Source organism: Macaca nemestrina, chromosome 3 (assembly GCF_043159975.1).
Source record: "Macaca nemestrina isolate mMacNem1 chromosome 3, mMacNem.hap1, whole genome shotgun sequence".
NCBI classification, from domain to species: Eukaryota; Metazoa; Chordata; class Mammalia; order Primates; family Cercopithecidae; genus Macaca; species Macaca nemestrina.
The window spans coordinates 182,441,343-182,459,802 of record NC_092127.1 but is presented as its reverse complement, the minus strand read 5'-3'; the positions used below and the strand labels follow the sequence as shown (position 1 = coordinate 182,459,802).

General features: G+C 40.5%; 1 long non-coding RNA gene across 4 annotated transcripts in view; it reads right to left on the bottom strand.

Moving 5' to 3' along the window:
- The window catches only part of LOC105487914 (uncharacterized), a 276,851-nt gene that overhangs the window by 21,241 nt on the left and 237,150 nt on the right, over window positions 1-18,460 (bottom strand). Inside the window, exons 6-7 of one of the 4 annotated variants that reach the window (XR_011621453.1) lie at window positions 16,833-16,919; window positions 1,858-2,430 (exon numbers count right to left, since the gene is read on the bottom strand). The exons of 1 other annotated variant lie outside the window; for it this stretch is intronic. This is a non-coding gene — a long non-coding RNA (uncharacterized lncRNA). Of the gene's footprint in view, window positions 1-1,857; window positions 2,431-4,247; window positions 4,285-16,319; window positions 16,920-18,460 lie in introns of those variants that run through there. 2 more of the 4 variants (XR_011621454.1, XR_011621455.1) reach the window with 2 other exon arrangements.

Genomic DNA, 18,460 nt, shown 5'->3' with positions numbered 1-18,460 from the left:
GGGTGATGCTGGCTTCATAGAATGAATGAGGCAGGGTTCCTTCTTTCTCTGTGTTTTGGAATAGTGTCAAAAGTATTGGTACCAATTCTTCTTTGAACGTCTGGTAGAATTCTGCTGTGAATCCGTCTGGTCCTGGACTTTCTTTGTTGGTAATTTTTAAATTACCATTTCAATCTTGCTGCTTGTTATTAGTCTGTTCAGGGTATCTAATTCTTCCTGATTTAAGCTAGGAGGGTTGTGTTTTCCCAGGAATTTACCTATCTCTTCTAGGTTTTCTAGTTTATGTGCGTAAAGGTGTTCCTAGTAGCCTTGAATGACCTTTTGTATTGCAGTGGTGTCAGTTGTAGTATCGCCTGTTTCATTTCTTAGTGAAGTTATTTGGATTTTCTCTCGTCTTTTCTTGGTTAATCTTGCTAATGGTCTATCAATTTTATTTATTTTTTCAAAGAACCAGCTTTTTGTTTCATTTGTCTTTTGTATTTTTTTCTTGTTTCAATTTCATTTAGTTCTGCTCTCATCTTGGTTATTTCCTCTCCTCTGCTGGGTTTGGGTTTGGTTTGTTCTTGTTTCTCTAGTTCCTTAAGGTGTGACCTTAGATTGTCTGTTTGTGCTCTTTCAGACTTTTTGATGTAGGCGTTTAGGGCTATGAACTTTCCTCTTAGCACTGCCTTTGCTGCATCCCAGAGGTTTTGATAGTTGTATCATTATTGTCATTCAGTTCAAAGAATTTTTTAATTTCCATCTTCATTTCACTTTTGACCCAATGCTCATTCAGGATCAGGTTATTTAATTTCCATGTATTTGCATGGTTTTGAAGGTTCCTTTTGGAGTTGATTTCCAGTTTTACTCCACTGTGGTCTGAGACAGTGCTTGATATCATTTCAATTTTTTTAAATTTATTGAGGCTTATTTTATGGCCTATCACATGGTCTATCTTGGAGAAAGTTCCATGCCCTGTTGAATAAGAATGTGTATTCTGCGGTTGTTGGATGAAATGTTCTATATATATCTCTTAAGTCTATTTGTTCCAAAGTATAGTTTAAATCCATTGTTTCTTTGTTGACTTTCTGTCTTGATGACCTGCCTAGTGCTGTCAGTGGAGTATTGAAGTCCCCGACTATTATTGTGTTGCTGTCTATCTCATTTCTGAGGTCTGTTAGTAATTGTTTTATAAATTTGGGAACTACAGTGTTAGGTCATATATGTTTAGGACTGTGATGTTTTCCTGTTGGACAAGGCCTCTTTTACCATTATATAATGTTTCTCTTTGTCTCTTTTCTCCGCTATTGCTTTAAAGTTTGTTTTGTCTGATATGAGAATAGCTACCCCTGCTGACTTTTGGTGTCCATTTGCATTTAAGCCTTTTTCCACCCTTTTACTTTAAGTTTATGTGAGTCCTTACGTGTTAGGGAGTCTGTTGCTCTATTTTTGTGCTGATTGTCCTCCTGCTAAGAGGTGGTGCTTTCCAGAAAGCATCAGCTATAGTAGTGTGGAGAGGGACCAGTGGTGGGCGGGGCCCTAGAACTCCCAAGATTATACTCCCTTTGGCTTCCACTACCAGGGTGGATAGGGAAGGACCATCAGGTGGTGGTGGGGGCTGGGCGTGTCTGAGCTCAGACTCTCCTTGGGTAGGTCTTGCTGCAGTTGCTGTTGGGGATGGGAGTGAGATTCTCAGGTCACTGGAGTTGTGTACCTAAGAGGATTATGGCTGCCTCTGCTGAGTCATGCAGGTTGTCAGCAAACTGGGGAAAAGCCAGCAGTCACAGGCCTCACCCAGTTCCCATGCAAACTGAAAGGCCAGTCTCACTCCCACCGTGCCCCCACCCCCCACCCCCCGCCCGCAACAGCCCAGTCTGTTTCCTGGTGGAGTGCCAAAGGGGCTTGAAAACTTGCCGGAGGCTATCTGCCTCCCAGTAGCTAGAGGAAACGGCTTTATTCTCCCCCTCCCTGTGAAGTCTGCCCTCCTGAATCGCACCCTCCCTGGAGTTCTGGCCAGGAGGCTTCACACCCTGTTTAAATTGTTACAGAGTTCAGCTGGAGAATTCCTTCTCCCTGTGGAGTTTTACCCTCTGCTCCTCTGGCCACCCTCCCAATGGATCCCTGTGGTGTCCGGCAGGAATGGGCTGCCTGGGGACCCAGTGAGCTCCCAAGGCCCTTCTGCTGCTTCCTCTACCCCTGTATTTTGCTCAGCTCTCTAACTTAACTCAGCTGCAGATAAAGTTAGAAACTTCCCCCGCAAACAGACCTTCAGCTTCTCCAGTGGGGAGGGGGGTGTGTTCAAGAGAGGAGGGTCTCCCTTTCCCACTTTCACAGTTGGGGCACTCGCAGTATTTGGGGTGTCTTCCGGGTCCTGCAGGGGCAGCTCCCTTCCTTCAGAGGGTCCGTGGGTCCTCTTGGGATTGCTAGCTCGTCCTTGCAGTCCATCTGCAGCTAAAATTCACAGTGTAAGCTTCCGCATGCTGCTCTGTCAGGAGCTGGAATCTAGTCCCACCTCCCGTACACCATCTCTCCATGGTATCTCCCCACATATATGCTTTTTTGTACACCTTTGCTCACAAAGTTCCTTCTCTAGTGAATGTTTATCCCTCTCTCCCCTGCTGAGGTTCTAACTTTCCATCAAGGGCTCCCTTATGTACAAAGCCCTTCATGAAGCATCCCCTGTGTACCCCAATGTTTCCAGATTATTACCACTTTCTGAATCCTATACTGCCATCTGGACCACATATTTGATTCTAAGCTGGGGATGCCCTACTCATCTTTCTATGAAGAAGTCTAGTCTCAGCTACTAGCTTATACATTCGGTGGATCTTAGATCAACTATGCTCAAACATCTCTAATGTTTTAGACGAGTCTGAATTCTAAATATTTTGCTTGTTGGTAAAAGCATAAACCCTGATTTTACTTCAGAACATAAAGTAGATGAAGAGTTACAGATCTCCTTTTCTCCAGTGCCTAGATCAAGGGTATGTAATAAAGACTTTTTGGGCCAGGCTCTGTGGCTCACACCTGTAATCCCAGCACTTTGCTGGGGCTGAGGCAGGCGAATCACGAGGTCAGGAGATCGACACTATCCTGGTCAATACGGTGAAACCCCGTCTCTACTAAAAATACAGAATTTAGCTGGGCATGGTGGCGAGCGCCTGTAGTCCCTGCTACTCGGGGGGCTGAGGCAGGAGAATCGCTTGAACCCAGGAGGTAGTGGTTGCAGTGAGCCGAGATCCTGCCATTGCACTCCAGCCTGGGTGACAGAGTGAGACTCTGTCAAAAAAAAAAAAAAAAAGAGAGAGAGAGATACTTTTCAAGTCTGACTAGGTCTTTCTGTAGCTACATAGCCATACCTGAGTCTCATTTCATCTTTCAGCTTGTTATTTGACATGGCAGGTCAGGGTTACATGAGTGGTTGTCTGAGTCTAAACCTTGGAATTCTAAGGGTTCTAGAGACATGATTTTCAGGAGTGTTCTGGGGAGAGGGAAAGGAAGGAGGAGGGCCAGGTAGGTAGGATCCCTCATCTTCCAGCTCTTCCTACCTTCTTCAGAAACGCTTTTCATGGATCTAATTCACAAGTTTGTGTTTCTGCCCACAGTTTCATTTCTACAGAACCTTCTCCATGGCTTTAAAATATTTCAAAGTTGCTGGAGTGGATGATTTCTAAAGTCTATTGTGGTTTTTCTATTTTTTTTTTTAATCTGTTGCTGAGGATGAAGGAGAATGAGGGCTAACATGTACTGAGTCCTCACTGTGTGCCAAACACTGTGCAGAGTGCAGGCACTCTGATAATTCCCATTTTATATGTAAGGACAAGGGCTTGTGGTAAAGACACATGGTCAGTTAGTGATTAATAAGATTGAGACGTGTGTTGAAGTTGGTGGGGCTTAACTACTATACTGCCTGCCATTTTTAGTTATCTACAGAGAAAGGTTAGGAGCTGGAACATAGCGCCCTTTGCCTGCTTTGTGAGAAGAAGATGGTGCAAATGACAAAGCAGGGCATTAGCGCTTGCAGAAGTGTTTGACGAAGGTGGGTCAGCCACATGGTCAACCTTAGCCTCATCTATAGAAATGAATAGCTCGAATAGCTGTAGTATCCATGACTGGTGAATGCTCTTATCTTTGACAGTATTGCTTGAAGTCTGGAAGAAAATTGGACTGGCAGGGATTTAACTAGACCTGATCTTCCAAGCGGTTCACATTTTTGACAATATTGCTGACCTCTTCAGCAAGCCAGAACATGGCTTAGAACTCAGGATGTTGAATTGAGCCCAAAAGCACCTTCTCTAAGGTAGCCTACAAATATAGATATACAAGGCAGGTGTCTCAAGTTAGTGAATATCTTACATACAGCTACAAAAATCTTAAGACTTTACTGACACAAAGACACAACAGAGTCTCTTAAATTAAAAAAAAAAATGAGTCAAGGGAACTGCCAATTTCAATTCAGAGAGAGCAGGGTATTGCCTGAGAGTGGTTCCAAGACAAGCAAGATTTAGCCACAGACAAACCATTTGCCTGTGAACCTTAATCAGTAACTGAATCATACAATAAAATCTGTAAATTCCTTGTATCTGGTGCCGCCAAGATGTCTGAGAGGGGCTGGTCCAACCACCCAATCGACCCATCAGAAGATTTTTCCCCTCTGCTGACAGGGGTTCTCTGTGTAGAGCTTGACTGGGAACCAGGCTAGGATTCAGCGTAAGCTGCTCTGTAAAGCTGTTTTTTTCAGGGAGCCACAGTATAATTTCACTAAGAAGTTGCAAGCGTGGTTTTGACATTCTTCATATTGTCACAGAAATTATAACTGCACTTAAGTCCAGTGAATTGTGTGTGTGGCAGGGAGTGGGGGAAGGAGGGTTTGTTGTTTGGTTTTGTTTTTAAACTGGGACAGAGGAATTGAGTTAAGGGGGGAAATTAGGCCTTTACTAAAGGGAAAAAAACACATGCATACAATAGAGCATTTCAGAGGATGCATACAGTAAATTATAATGTTTTAAATAAAAAAGAGATGGCATTTCTCTCGTCTTTTTTCATTTCCCACCTCCTTCTGCTTATTCTTCAAGAGTCATCTTTCTTGCCCAACACGCTCACAAAAGGCCTCCTTTATTACCTTTTGTTATGTCACCTCCTGATGTGGGAGTGGTGTGATAATGGGGTCTCCCAAGCTGAGTCCTTGAGGATAGATAATCACTCTTTGTTAGTGGGCTTTCCACCTTTCTTCTGAGGCTTTCAAAGGCTTAAAATAAGGCTCCACCAAATAGGTATGGCAGATGTTATTAAACTTCTATTTTTCCGGGTAAAAAACTGAAGAAAGTGGCACCTAGCGAAAGAGCCTTGGCTTCCATTTTATTCATTTTCAAAGCCAAGCTTGAGGACTTGTCATTATGTATATTTAAAAAATAAAAAGAGGAGAAAAGAGTTCTCAAATAGTTTCCAAAGAATACGCAGTGATGAAAGAAAGAAAGAAAGAAAGAAAGAAAGAAAGAAAGAAAGAAAGAAAGAAAGAAGAGAAAGAAAGAGAGAGAGAGAAAGAGAGAAAGAAAGAAAAAAGGAAAGAGGGAGGGAAGGAAGGAAAGAAGGAAGGAAGGAAGGAAGGAAGGAAGGAAGGAAGGAAGGAAGGAAGGAAGGAAGGAAGGAAGGAAGGAAGGAGAGAGACAGAAAGAAAGAAAAGATGAAAGAGGGAAGGAAGGAAAGAAAGGAAAAAGAAAGAAAGAATAAAACAAAGAGAAAGCAGGAAGAAAGAGAAGAGAAAGAAAGAAAGAAAGAAAGAAAGAAAGAAAGAAAGAAAGAAAGAAAGAAAGAAAGAAAGAAAGAAAGAAAAGAAAGAGCTACAAAAATAAAGCTGAAGCGAAATCATTTGCTGTGGTATAAACTCACCAACCCAGGTTTTCTCCTACAATATCTGGAGTTTGCAAAAGAATATTAAAAAAAATAGATGCGGCCCCATCTTCTGGCAGTCTGAAGCAATAGCTGTAGCAATCTGAGTTTTCAGATATGGTTTGTTTTGTTTCGTTTTATATTTTAAGGTGCTCTTCGAGGTTTGTACTTCCTTAAGGTGACTGCCATCTGAAGACAACTATTTCCTTAGCAGCATTTCTACTCCCAAAGGCAGACACCAGTTGGGTGGGTGTCAAAAAAGCTTTGTGATCTGACACCAAGCCCATCACAGGTCTGCCTGTGGACAGGTTAGGCATTGGTGTGGGAGTCTGTGCATGGGCAGTTGCCTTCTGTGCAGAGAAGTAGACAATACCCTTGGATTTGCTGACTGAAACAGACTCCATGGACCTGAATGTTCTATAAAGGTATTTTGTCAGCTTATGCTGGTGACAACCTCCAACCTAAACTCCATAGTAACTGGACAGTTCCTCGAGTTCAGCAAGAATGATGGATGATGTGCACAAGTCAAATCTTATCTGCTTCTCAACAATGATTAATTGTTCCCCAAGATAAAAGCTCAAAGAGTCAAGATTCACTTAGGGCTCAATTTTGACCAAGAATTCCATGGTTGTTTGTGTGGGTTGGTAAGGATTAGAGGACAGACAGACTGGGGTGAGAGGAAGGCATGGTAATGCATTCTGTTTCCTCAGATAAAGATAAAAGAGACAAAAGAAACAGCTGGCTGAGTCTAAGGGTTGAATAAGCTCATCTGCTTAGTTGTCTTCCTCTGAGGGTACAGTGTTCACTGAGGTTGCCTGACTGTAGACCCTGTAGTGGGATGAACCCAGAATTTCTAAAGCCTTCCAAGCTGGAGTAGATTTGGACTGGGGGCTATGCAAAAAAGCATGTTCCCTCTCCCACAATCGAAAATGAGGCTTCCCAACATCCCATGGAAATGGTGACACTTGTAGATGTCAGATCATAGTGATATCATAAAACTTGAGACAGGATGGTAAAAGAGGTTATTAACTACCTATATAGACTGTAAAACCAAGGGCATGGGCTTGTTTGTTCTCAAGCGAGGTAAACATCTCCAATTTCATGTCAAAGTATAAATGAAAAACAAGAGCACCTAACTATGACATCTGCTGAAACAATGACCATCATCTCTCTAGACCGTGCTGGGCCAGCTCTCTCCTGTCTCCTGCATCTTTATCAGCTTTGTAATGGAGAACACAGTAGCACCTTAGCCTCAATATAATCATGTGACAACAACAATACAGCAATAACTAATCTAAACTGTGCTCTTACTATATGCCAAGTACAATAAACAGCACTTGGCATGAATCGTCTCCTTGAATTTTTAAAACAAAACTGTGAGAGGTATTTTTATTGTTCCCTTGTTACGGATGAGAAAAGGGAAGATTCGTTAGGGCAAGGACACACCAAAGACATTCTAGCTTTTTTTCACTTATTCATTAACTCACAATTCATCACAGTTTTTCTTGAGCTCTAATTATGTCAGGCCATATTTGAGACTTGGTAGGATACAGCAGTGAGCAGAACAGGTGGGTTCTTGCCTTAATGGAGTCCACATCAGCAGATGATAAACAAATATGTCATGTTATGGACTAAATTATCTCCCCCCAAAATTCTTATGTGGAAGCGATAACCCTCAGAGTGACTGTATTTGGATAAGGTCGTTAGGAGGCAATTAAGGTAAATGAAATCACAAGGCTGGAACCCTCATCTGAAATAGAATTAAGGTCTTTATGAGAAGAACAACTCAGAACACGCACTCAGAGGAAATGTTATGTGAGGACTGCTGCGAGAAGGTGGCCATGTGCAAGTCAGAAAGAGAGCCCTCACCAGGAGTCAAACTCTACTGGACCTTGATCTGGAATTTCCAACCTCCAGAACTGTGAGAAATAGATGTCTGTTGTTTAAGCCACTGTTTGTGGTATTTTGTTATGGCAGTCCACGCTTACTAATGCATGTCATATGTCAAGTGATGATAAGTGCTGTGCAATTTGCTATGTCGTATTTCAGTGCTAGGGATTACTGTTTTATATAGGGGCTAAGTATCTCCTCTCTGATAAGGAGCTTTAAGGGAAGAAAGACAAAGAACGTGGTGAAGCAAACTACATGGGTACCTGGAGAAGGACTGGTCCAGGAAGAGAGCATGGACATGGAGAGTGTTTGGGATTTCTGAGGAACAGCAAGAAGGACAGATTGACTAGAATAGAATGAATGAAGGAGAAATATTAGGAGATGGGAATGGACAGGAATTCAAACCCAGATATCCTGCTATAGAGCCTTGTTCTTAAATAATTCACACAGCATAGATGCCTGGCTTTATTTGATTATTTCCATTTGCTTGGTAAATTTTTGTCCATCCCTTCATTTATAGTTGTTTTGATTCATTCATTTAAAGAGTGTCTCTCATATATGGTATGGAGTTGGGTTTTGCTTTATAAACCACTTAGAAACGCTGCATACTTAAAAAATAGATATGCTAAATCCCTTCATATTCATTGATAGGACTGACTGGTTTGGTCTCAATTTTGACTATCTTATGTTTTGATACATGTGTACATTACATTTACTGTGTTCCTTCTCTATTTGATGTGTTGTCCATTTTTTGCTTTTGGTTTTTACAAAAATTTTCTTTTTAGCGTAGTGTTTTTATTGGTATCAACACTTTTTATATTCTACTAATTCCCTATTTTCCTACTTACCCTTCTTTATTATCTTTTCAGTTCAAAAAAATTATTCTACTTATACCTAAATGGTTTATTCTGCTTTTTACTATTTCTCTCTCTTCTCCTCCTATTTTAATATTGTTATTTATTTTATAAGTTTTTATTTAAAGGTAATTCTAGATTCACAGAGGTTGCAAAGATAGGACAGAGTGGTCCTATGTACACTTCAGTTTCCCACAATAGTTACAGATGACAAAATTTTATAGTATAGTAGCAAATCGGAAATTGACATTGGTATAACATGTTTATATAGTTCTACGTTGTCTTATCACAATGGCAGATTGTGATAACCACCACTGTGTAACCACCACTGTGATCAAAACACAGACTTATTCCATTACCACAGAGATCTCCTTTGGGCTACTTCTTTATTGCCACCTCTACTCCCATCCCTCCCTAAATCCCAAAACACTGGCCATCAATAATTTGTCCTCCATCTATAGTTTGCTATTTTGAAGGTGTTGCCTTCAATTATTGATGAAATAAAGCTCAAGTCTGCCATATTGGTTTTTGTTCTCTGCTTATTTCTTCTGTTTTCCAGCTTTGTTTTTTCTGCCTTTCTGTAGGTTACTTGAATGTTTTTTAGAATTCTGTTTTTATCTCTAGTGCTGGCATGTTTTGGTGCACTTTTCCAACTCAGAGCCTTTTGTCAGTTTCTAGACAGTCTCTTTTCTTCTCTTCACCTTTTCAAGTCTTCTTATGTTCATTTTACATATAATGTTCAGATTTTTAGCTTCACGTAGTAGTAGAAATATAGGAAAATGTGTCCTCTTCATCTTTCCAGAAGTTGAAGTCTCCTGTCATTTTTAAAGTTGTGTTCTTTCTTATTTGTCAGAACATGTAATGTCTACATATTATTTTTTATTAGTACTTTTGGCAAAGCTTTCCTAGACATCTTTTGGTTGATTGAAGCTCATTCCCTAACAGAGAATGCAACTCTGCTATTGCCTTGCTTTTCATGTTGTTTTAAAGAAGTCTGATGACAAACTAATTATCTTGCCTTTCCAAATTATTCTATCTTTGTGCCTGGAGGACTTGAGGATTTTTTCTTTTTCTTTAATGTCTACTGATTTAACTAGTCCATGTCCCAGAATCAATTACTCCGATTTTTCCTAGTCCCCTTTAGACCCTGTCTATGTGTAAATTCACTTTTTCTTTTAGTTCTGGAACTTTTCTGGAATTTCACTTTTTAAAATATTAGTTCTATTCTATTTATTTTCTTCTTTGGGGATGCCAATCGTAGGTATGTTAGACACCCTTTTCCAATTTTGTATCATTTCAACCACTTTCCCTCTGACCTTTTTTACTTTGTTCTTCATGTCATAGTTATTTTGATTGGTAATCTATTTTTGTCAACACTCTTTCCACTTTTATTTGATTCTATCCTCCTCTTTAGTCTTCATGACTGATGAACTTTTATCTTTTGCCCTATTTCTTTCCCAACTCCCTTCCCAATTCATTTTCACTCATTTTATTATTTTCTGGGTTTAAAAAAATTGTTTACATTCTTTTAATTTTTTAAAAATCAACACAGTTATTGCACATGTTCATGGGGCACACAGTGATATTTTGATACACATAAAGTATAGTGATTGGATCAGGGAAGCTGGGTGGCACACACCTGCAGTCCCAGCTACTTAGGAGGATGAGCAGCAGAATCACTTGAGCCCAGGACTTTGAGTCCAGCCTAAGCAACATAGCAAGACTCTGTCTTTATTAAAAATTATTTTTTAAACCTACTCTTTGGGATTCTTTCTGGGTAGTGGTTTTGTGTGCTTTTTGGGGGGTCTATTTCTGTTCCTGGTTTTAATATTTCTGATTCAATGTGTTTTTTCATATCTGTAAATTGATTCACTTTGGAGTGTTCCTTTACACTTGTTTTAGAGTTTTCTTCTGATTTTTAGTTAAATTTCCTGGGGAGAATTTCTGTTAACAGAAATGCTTTGATTCTCATTTTCTGATTTTTAATAACAATCTCATATAAATGTGGCTTTATTTTCTTGATTCTTATTCCTTTCATGAACAGGCTTCCTAATTTAAGAGCCTCCCTTTCTTCAGGTTCTTCCCTCTTCTAGGCAGTTTCTTTTATGGATGGTTTGGGCTCTAGGTTGGGGTGGGATGAGGTGAAGGAGGGTATATTTCTCTTGGAGAGTCATTTATCTCCCCTGCTGATGTTCTTCATTGATTTATCTCCCAGGGGCACCAGCTCTTGTCTCTCTGTAGCTCTTCCCTCTCTTCCCTCTCTGCCCTGTGTAAAGTACTGAGAATTTCAGGTCACAGGCTACATTCTGTACTTTGGAATTTAATGTTGGACTTTCGTTTCTGGGTTTATTTTGTTTGCGCCTTTTATGGAGTCTCTTAAGCCTCCCCTTTTCTAATCTCTCACCCACAGGCAGGGGCTCTACTGGAATTCACCTTTTTCTCTACTTACAGGTAAGTTAGAGGCTGTGACGCTTCTGTCTCCTAGTAACACAAAAGACATGGTCATGTGTGGTTTTGTTTGCTTTTTCTCCTTGTTATTCTGTGTTTTCCTTTTGGGAGGGTGTGGTAAGTTTTGAAATCAAGGAGCCTCCATTGTTCTCTGAATCCAGAAGTGTCCTCTGCCTGCATTTGTTTTAGATAGTCAGCAAAGCCAACTATTCCTATCAACTCTAACCTTTATTCAGTGACATGTTTTCTGAGACAATGTGCCCCAAAGCTCCGGTTATCTTTTTCTTTTTCTTTTTTATATTTTCCCTGCAAAGACAACAGGTTACCAATGATTTTGTCTACTTAGAAAGAACATCCTATTGACTAAGTAATAATTTCATTATTGATCTACGTGTAGCCAATGATATCTTATCTGACAGCTGTATTAGCACAGAGTTGATAAACTAACCACCAAGCAAAGGGGCATTTCACTCAACTGGAGCTAAGCTCTTGAGAGTAGATGTGCAATATTCATTAAAATTGTTTGACATTAATAATGGCTTATGCATCCTGGTTATTGCTATGGTGAATGTCTGGAGGATCAGCAGTCCCTAGGTTGGGAACTATTCCCCTGCCCATTCCACCTCATTTAATCAGCAAACATTTACAGAAGATGGGGGTTAAAGTGAAGAATATGAAGCCAGCCAATGAAGGAAGACTATGGACTGGAGGAGACAGGTAAGCATTTAATTACAAGATTAGAAGAGCCTTAATAAGTTGTTCATGGTAGAGTGGGGTCAAAAGAGGAAAAGGATCAAGTCTGCTTGGGTGAATCAGAAAAGCCTTCAGAAGAGATATGTCTAATCCGGGTCTTAAAAGGGTAAGGAAATTTGTCAGATCAGCTTATTCCAGGATTCAGCACCTCTCCCAGCTGCCTCCCCAGAGCAGCACAGGTTAGAACTCACCTCCACACTTTCACTCCTAAACACACACACATACACACACACCAAACTCAAGAAAAAGTGGATGCATTTTGTTTTTGTTTTTTTTTTTTTTTGCATTCTGTTTTTAAATATATATATATTTGACTATGAGAGTATAGTGGAATCATCCAGGGAGCTTTTTGTTTTCAAAATACCCAAGCAAGAGGCCTCTCTACTCATAATCTTGTATCACCCTCATGTTAATTGGGACGGGGGTATTCACTAATATAAAGAGGTTTACACAATTTTGGTCCTTAATGTGGAGAGAATTAGACTAAAGGACCTCCTGGTCTCCTACTCTAGGTTTCTTCTGGAACAGAAGACTTTTCTCTGCAACAATGATGAGAAGACTCTCCTGCGGAATGCAGAGTTATGTTGGTCAAAACCCCTCTGAGTGTTTCCAGGGTACCAGATGGAAAGACCTCAGTTTCCAAAGAATAGGTTCCTGTCCTCCATGATGGGGGTAGGGCTGTTTCTCCAGCCCTGTTGGGCAATTCCAGTCAGCCATACTACCTGAGTGCTCGCTTCTGAAGTAAACTAGCAAGTCATCTCTCCTAGCACTTTTTCCTTCTAAGAAATACAGCCCCACTGAGCTGGTTGTTGGTTCACTCCACTTTGTTTGATCAAAGGGAACAGGGGGTCCTTTGAGAACCTCTTTGGGTGGAAGGGCAGGCCCACATGTGCTGATTATCTACCCCCATGCCCCATGGCACCCAACTGTGTCCTGGTGAGAAGCTGTAGAACTCCATGAGCCAATCTTCAAAGCTGACAGGGATGGCGCCCATGGAATGAGGGACCGTGTGCAGGTACATTTCCCCAGAAGACCTGTGGCTCATGTGTGTTCATATTTTCAACTCAGGAGCCTGGTTTTCAGCTTCTCGGGTCTAACCTTCCTGTATACTAGAGTGGGCAGAAGGTGAGCAGGGAGGGTTTAGAGGAGTCAGAGAGAAGTTCAAGTTCAGTATTGGGGGAAATGCCTTCACTCTGGAAGCCTGGACCTTGTTTGGGGGATGTGCCTGCAGCTAACATCTCTTTGAAGAAACATAAGAAGATACCTGCTTCTCTTACCTATTCAGTCTCAAATCTGGCAGAATTGCAGAGTCTGTGGGCGAGAGACCCAAAAAAATGCACAGGAATTAACAACTCTTCATTTACTGAGCAGTTACTAAGAGCTGGCTGTGTGTGTGATGCTGGGGAAATACCAATGACAAGACACAGTCCTTGCTGTCTTTAAGCTCCTTGCCTGAGGAGAAAGCTAGACAAGGACACATATGAGTTATAAATCATTTGGAATTATAACACTCTAAGCAGAAACATGGGTAGCCAAAAAATCAGGCAGCCCAGCGATCTCCAAGTGCCCCTGCCCGCCTCCCAAACCTCACCTAAAACCACTTTCTGTCTTGCTTACTTTTCACCTTTTTCACATTTATCTTCTCTTTGTTGTTCAAATTGCTGAGGTCTTTTCCTGCCCAAGGCTTCTTCACTTGCTGTAACCTCTACCTAGGATACTCTTCCCCCAGTTTTGGGGAAGCCTGCCTCATTTTTGCCCTTCGGCTTTTGATTTAAATGTCTCTTCCTCAAAGGGACCTTCTTTGTGACTACACTATCTAAACTTGATACCCTGAGGCTCAGAACTTACTGTTTTACTTGATTACTCCAATTCTTATCTAAATATTCTTAACACTGACAATGGAAAACAGCACCAGATACTTGCCAAAGGCAGCAAGACAGATTTTATTCAGGCTCCTGCAGTAGGAGAGAAACCAGTATAAACTGAGCTCAATTCTAACCAAGACAAGGGAAATAAGGTTGCAAAGGGAGAGCAGAGGGGGCTGTCAGGAAGTGTGAAAACAGGAACCAAAAGAAAGTAGGGGGGCTACAGAGAAATTGCAGAAGAAAAATTACAGAAAGAGGTAAATAGAGAATTAATTACTAAAATGGCTTGGTGATGTCGGCTGGAATAATGTATTTTCTTAGGTCTGGCAGCATTGTCTTTTCTTTTCTTTTCTTTTTTCTTGAGACAGTCTCGCTCTGTCTCCCAGGCTGGAGTACAGTGGCAAAATCTCAGCTCACTGAAACCTCTGCCTTACAGGTTCAATTCTCCTGCCTCAGTCTCCTGAGTAGCTGGGACTACAGGTATGTGCCACCATGTCTGGCTAACTTTTTTTTTTTTTTTTTTTTTAGTAGAAACGGGATTTCACCATGTTGGCCAGGCTGGTCTCAAACTCCTGACCTCAAGTAATCCGCCCACCTCAGCCTCCCAAATTGCTAGGATTACAGGCGTGAGCCACTGCTCCCAACCAGCATTGTCTTTTCTTGAGCAAAGACTCAGCCTGGGACTGAGGTCACCTTTGGGGAGGTAACCTAGTGGAAGCCAGAGGTCAGCTTTAGGGACACAACGTAGTGCAGGTGGAAGGCTGGCTGAAGTGTGGTCAAGTCTCTTGGCACAGTGTTCAAGCAAGTCCTTTGTGCATGGTTCACAACACATGCATTTATGCTTAGCATTTCTTTCTGTTTGTTTTAGTCAATATTTAGAGTTCATTGCTATCTCTGGTTACTCTCAAATAGAACAAGACCTAACCACACTTTAAGTTTCCCTTTTTCTTTGGTTTACCTTCAGCTACCATGTGAGACAATCTGAGATGTATTAAAGTTATTACATAGTCTAATAATTAAAATGTTGTTATTGTTAGTAGTATATTTTACTGGTTTTGTTTTTCTCTTTTCTCCTTTTACCTCGCATCTTCCTCTTGGATTTGTCTTGTCTGTTTGTTTGTTTGTTTGCTTGTTTTGCCAAGTACAATTTCTAGTAATTTTTTCAGTTACCATTTAAAGATGATAAACTATCCAAGTCAGTGATAAGTGTCTATTTTGTATTTCCATTTGAAGTGAACAATAGTTTGGCTGGGTATAGAAATCCAGTTATACTGTTATATTTTCCTCTTGCATCCAGTGTTGTAAATGAAAGATTTATGCCAATATGAGTTATTCTCTCTATAAGCAAGCTTTCTTTTTCCTTGTCTGAAAAGTTTTGGATTTCCTCTTTTTTTAGTGGTTTAAAAATTTTTTAATATGTTTAAATCTGGAATATTTCACATTCTTTCTGTCCAGCACTTAACAGTCTTTTTAAATCTGAAACTTATGTCTTCTTCAAGTTGAGTATGTTTCTCCTATTTTTTTTACCCTTTCTTTCTATGCTCTGTGTTCTTTTCCTCTAGAGCCCTTCATAGGACTTCTGATTTCTACATTCAGTACAACTACTGCTTTTTCTTTTATTTCAACAAAACATCCTATGTCCAAGATCTCTAGTCGATTATTTTTTATTTGGATGCAATGTCCTCTCTCATTGCTCCATAATTGCTGTGTTAATTTGATATCCTTAGTTCTCAGAACTTGGATTTGTTGAGTTTGCTGTCTTCCTTTATTAGACTGACTTTCTTAAATGTCTGATGTTTCTAATGTTTTGTGCTGATCTTTGTATTTCTGAGTCACTGTTTGCATTTTTGAGACTAGACTATACTGCCTGTTGCCTGTGATGATAAAATGAAGGTGAGATGTTCTGCGTACTGGGAGAGTCAGTTGCCAGGCTTCTGGTTATGGGGGCTCGTTGTTTCCCTTGACTATCATCTGCCACTCATGGGGCTATTCTGCCTCTCAGGCCCAATGCCTCCATTTAGAGTTCCTGCCTAAGGAGGACCCTTCTGCTACTGCCCTTAAAAGTGGGTGCTAATGGTAGGGAGGAGAGAGAAGCAAGACATCTGGTTTATCCTGCTGTGGTATTGTAGAAGTCACCTTGACTATCAAGAGCTCCCTAGAGCTCCCTCCTGCCCCAGTATCCAATCCTTAGCAGTTACACAGAGTATTTGAAGCCACTCCCAACGGCGAGCAGGCACCTCCTGGGTGTGTTTAGCGCTAAGGCTTCATCAATTATACATATACCATCTGCCTCAAGCCTCTCAGGAATTCTTTATAATTTCTGGTCTATGTAGAGTAGTTCTTATTTTTCAACATTGTTATGGATAGTTTATTTTATATATTTGGGGCAGGAAAAGGAAAGTTTAGCATGTGCTCAGTTTATCATCTTAATACCATCTCCTGTATTTAACTTCACATTTGTTTTTGATACATAGCTGTACAAAAGCTATAAGCATAAGAGTATATATCCAATTGATTTGTACACATTTAAGTAATATTATAATTAAAATAATTGAACACTAGGAAATCACCATATTTTTTAAAATAATTTCTTTAGAAGAGTGTGTATATATTATTCCAGTTTTAGAAATATTGTTCTGGGTTCTTAAATGAAAATGCACTTTATTGAGACTTGACTCAAGAATTACAGACAAAGAGATGAAAATCAATACCCACTGCCTCAGCCATGAAGCCTTCACTATAGAAACAACACATTTGCTGATTGACCCCTGGAACAGCCTCTCTCTTCATGCCAACACAGTCCATTTTGGTTCTGCCAACGTGCTGATCAACCCCAACAGACAGAAGGAAGGAAGAGAAAGCTGAGATGCAGATGATCTGGCTTATGCAATATTTTTATTGTGCCACTATTCAAATGTATTACATTGATTTGTTCTGACCGAAAATAACATGGATGTTTTGATATCAGTGGATTGGGTATTATCTTCATTTTACAAATGAGAAAAACACTCAGACTAATCAAGTGACCTGTCCAAGGTCCCACTGTCACTCTTGACTATGAAGTCAAAATCCTTTACAAGGTTTGTCAGTCAGTGCCCTAGCAGAACACAGACAGCATACTGAAATTAGGATAACTTAAGGAGGGACTACTTACAATGGTGTGGAGAGTGTAGAGGAACGACAAGGCAAAATTCCTGTCCTCCTTAAGGCTAGCGAGAGTGGAGCAGTCGCGACCACCAGGCTGATGGAATAAAGGCAGAAATGGTTACTTGGCGGGCTCCTAACCTTTTGTTACTCTGATGGACTCCAAAGACTGATCTCAAGTTAATGTCTTTAAATGTCTTTAAATGAATTTAATAAAATACTTAGAATTACAAAAGAATACAATGATATCAAAATCCAATGAATAAAATATGCTAATAAGTGTGTAATATATTAACATAAGTGTTTCTTTATTAACACACTATCTAACAAGGCCTGATGGTGGGTCTAATAATGACTGCAACTTCAAAGTAGGGGTGAGCATAAAAGAGACTTTGACATGTCTGCATCCTCTGTGATGTAATATGAAAATACTCATGACAGCAGTCACAGGCATTGCTAATACCATTAGGGTGTGTTGCCTAGCCTGGTGATTGAAGGAAATGGTCAATTTTGGTTGGAGATCAGTGATTATAAAGATATAGTTTTAGTTTCCCCATTGAAGTTCACAAATCTCCTAAACTTTATCTACAGATCTCAGATTAACAACTTCTTGGCTATTGGAAACCAGAAGAAAAGAGTCATGTAAAGAGGTTACTTGAGAGGAACAGCAACCCTAGTTAGAGGGACAGAGCCAGCTCAAAGACCACACCACAGGGAGGAACAAACACCCCAACAACCTTCTCCTCTTTCCACCCCATCTCATGCCAGCTTTCCCCATTGGTGTAGTTCGTGCAGATTGGCTTCTCAAGCCAGAGAACAGGGTGAGGAAGGCTGGAGAGTGAATCTGGAGGCAAACTAAAGACATCCACCTCTCAACAATCTGCCACTCTACCTATATCTACCCCTCATCCACCTGCTTCCCACCTTTTTGCTCTACATAGTCAAGACTGACTTATTTGAGTGAGAATAAGTCAGAAATAAACTAGAAAGTACTCGAGCCCCTCCAGCGTCAAGAGATATTTCTACCCCATGGAAAATTTTGCCTAACCCCACTAATTCTACATTCTCCAGTAATAATTTAAATCTACTTGATGACAGATATTTCAATTAAAATAAAAGTATCATTTATATGAGTATTTGTTTAATGTTTTGTATCAATAGCCATTATGTTTGGCTGCAGGTAACAGAAACCCACAACCAAAAACCAGTGGTTTAAGTATATCAGAAGTTTTGTTGTTATTATGCAACAAGAAGTCCAGAGGTAGGCAGGGCAGAGATAATTAATATAGAAACTTAGAGCTGTCATCAGAGATCCTGGGTCCTTCCTTTTCTATATCACAACCTTAGCATGCTTCCTCGCTTGCAGTGGACTTATGATTATGGGATGGCTGCTGGAACCCCAGCTGTAGACATTAAGGCAGGAAGAAGGAATAGGACAAGAGGAAAAGTTTATTTCAGCTGGAATAGCCCAGAGTTTTGGAGCTTTTACAGGAGCTATATGAGAAAGGGTCAACTGCAAGATGTTTGTTAAGGAGTATTGGAATTGACACTGTGGAAGGAGAGGAATGGAAGCAGGAGCAGGCAGAGAAATACCTGGAGCTTCCAGACAGGGCCAGCAACAGCTTTGGCTGATGCCTC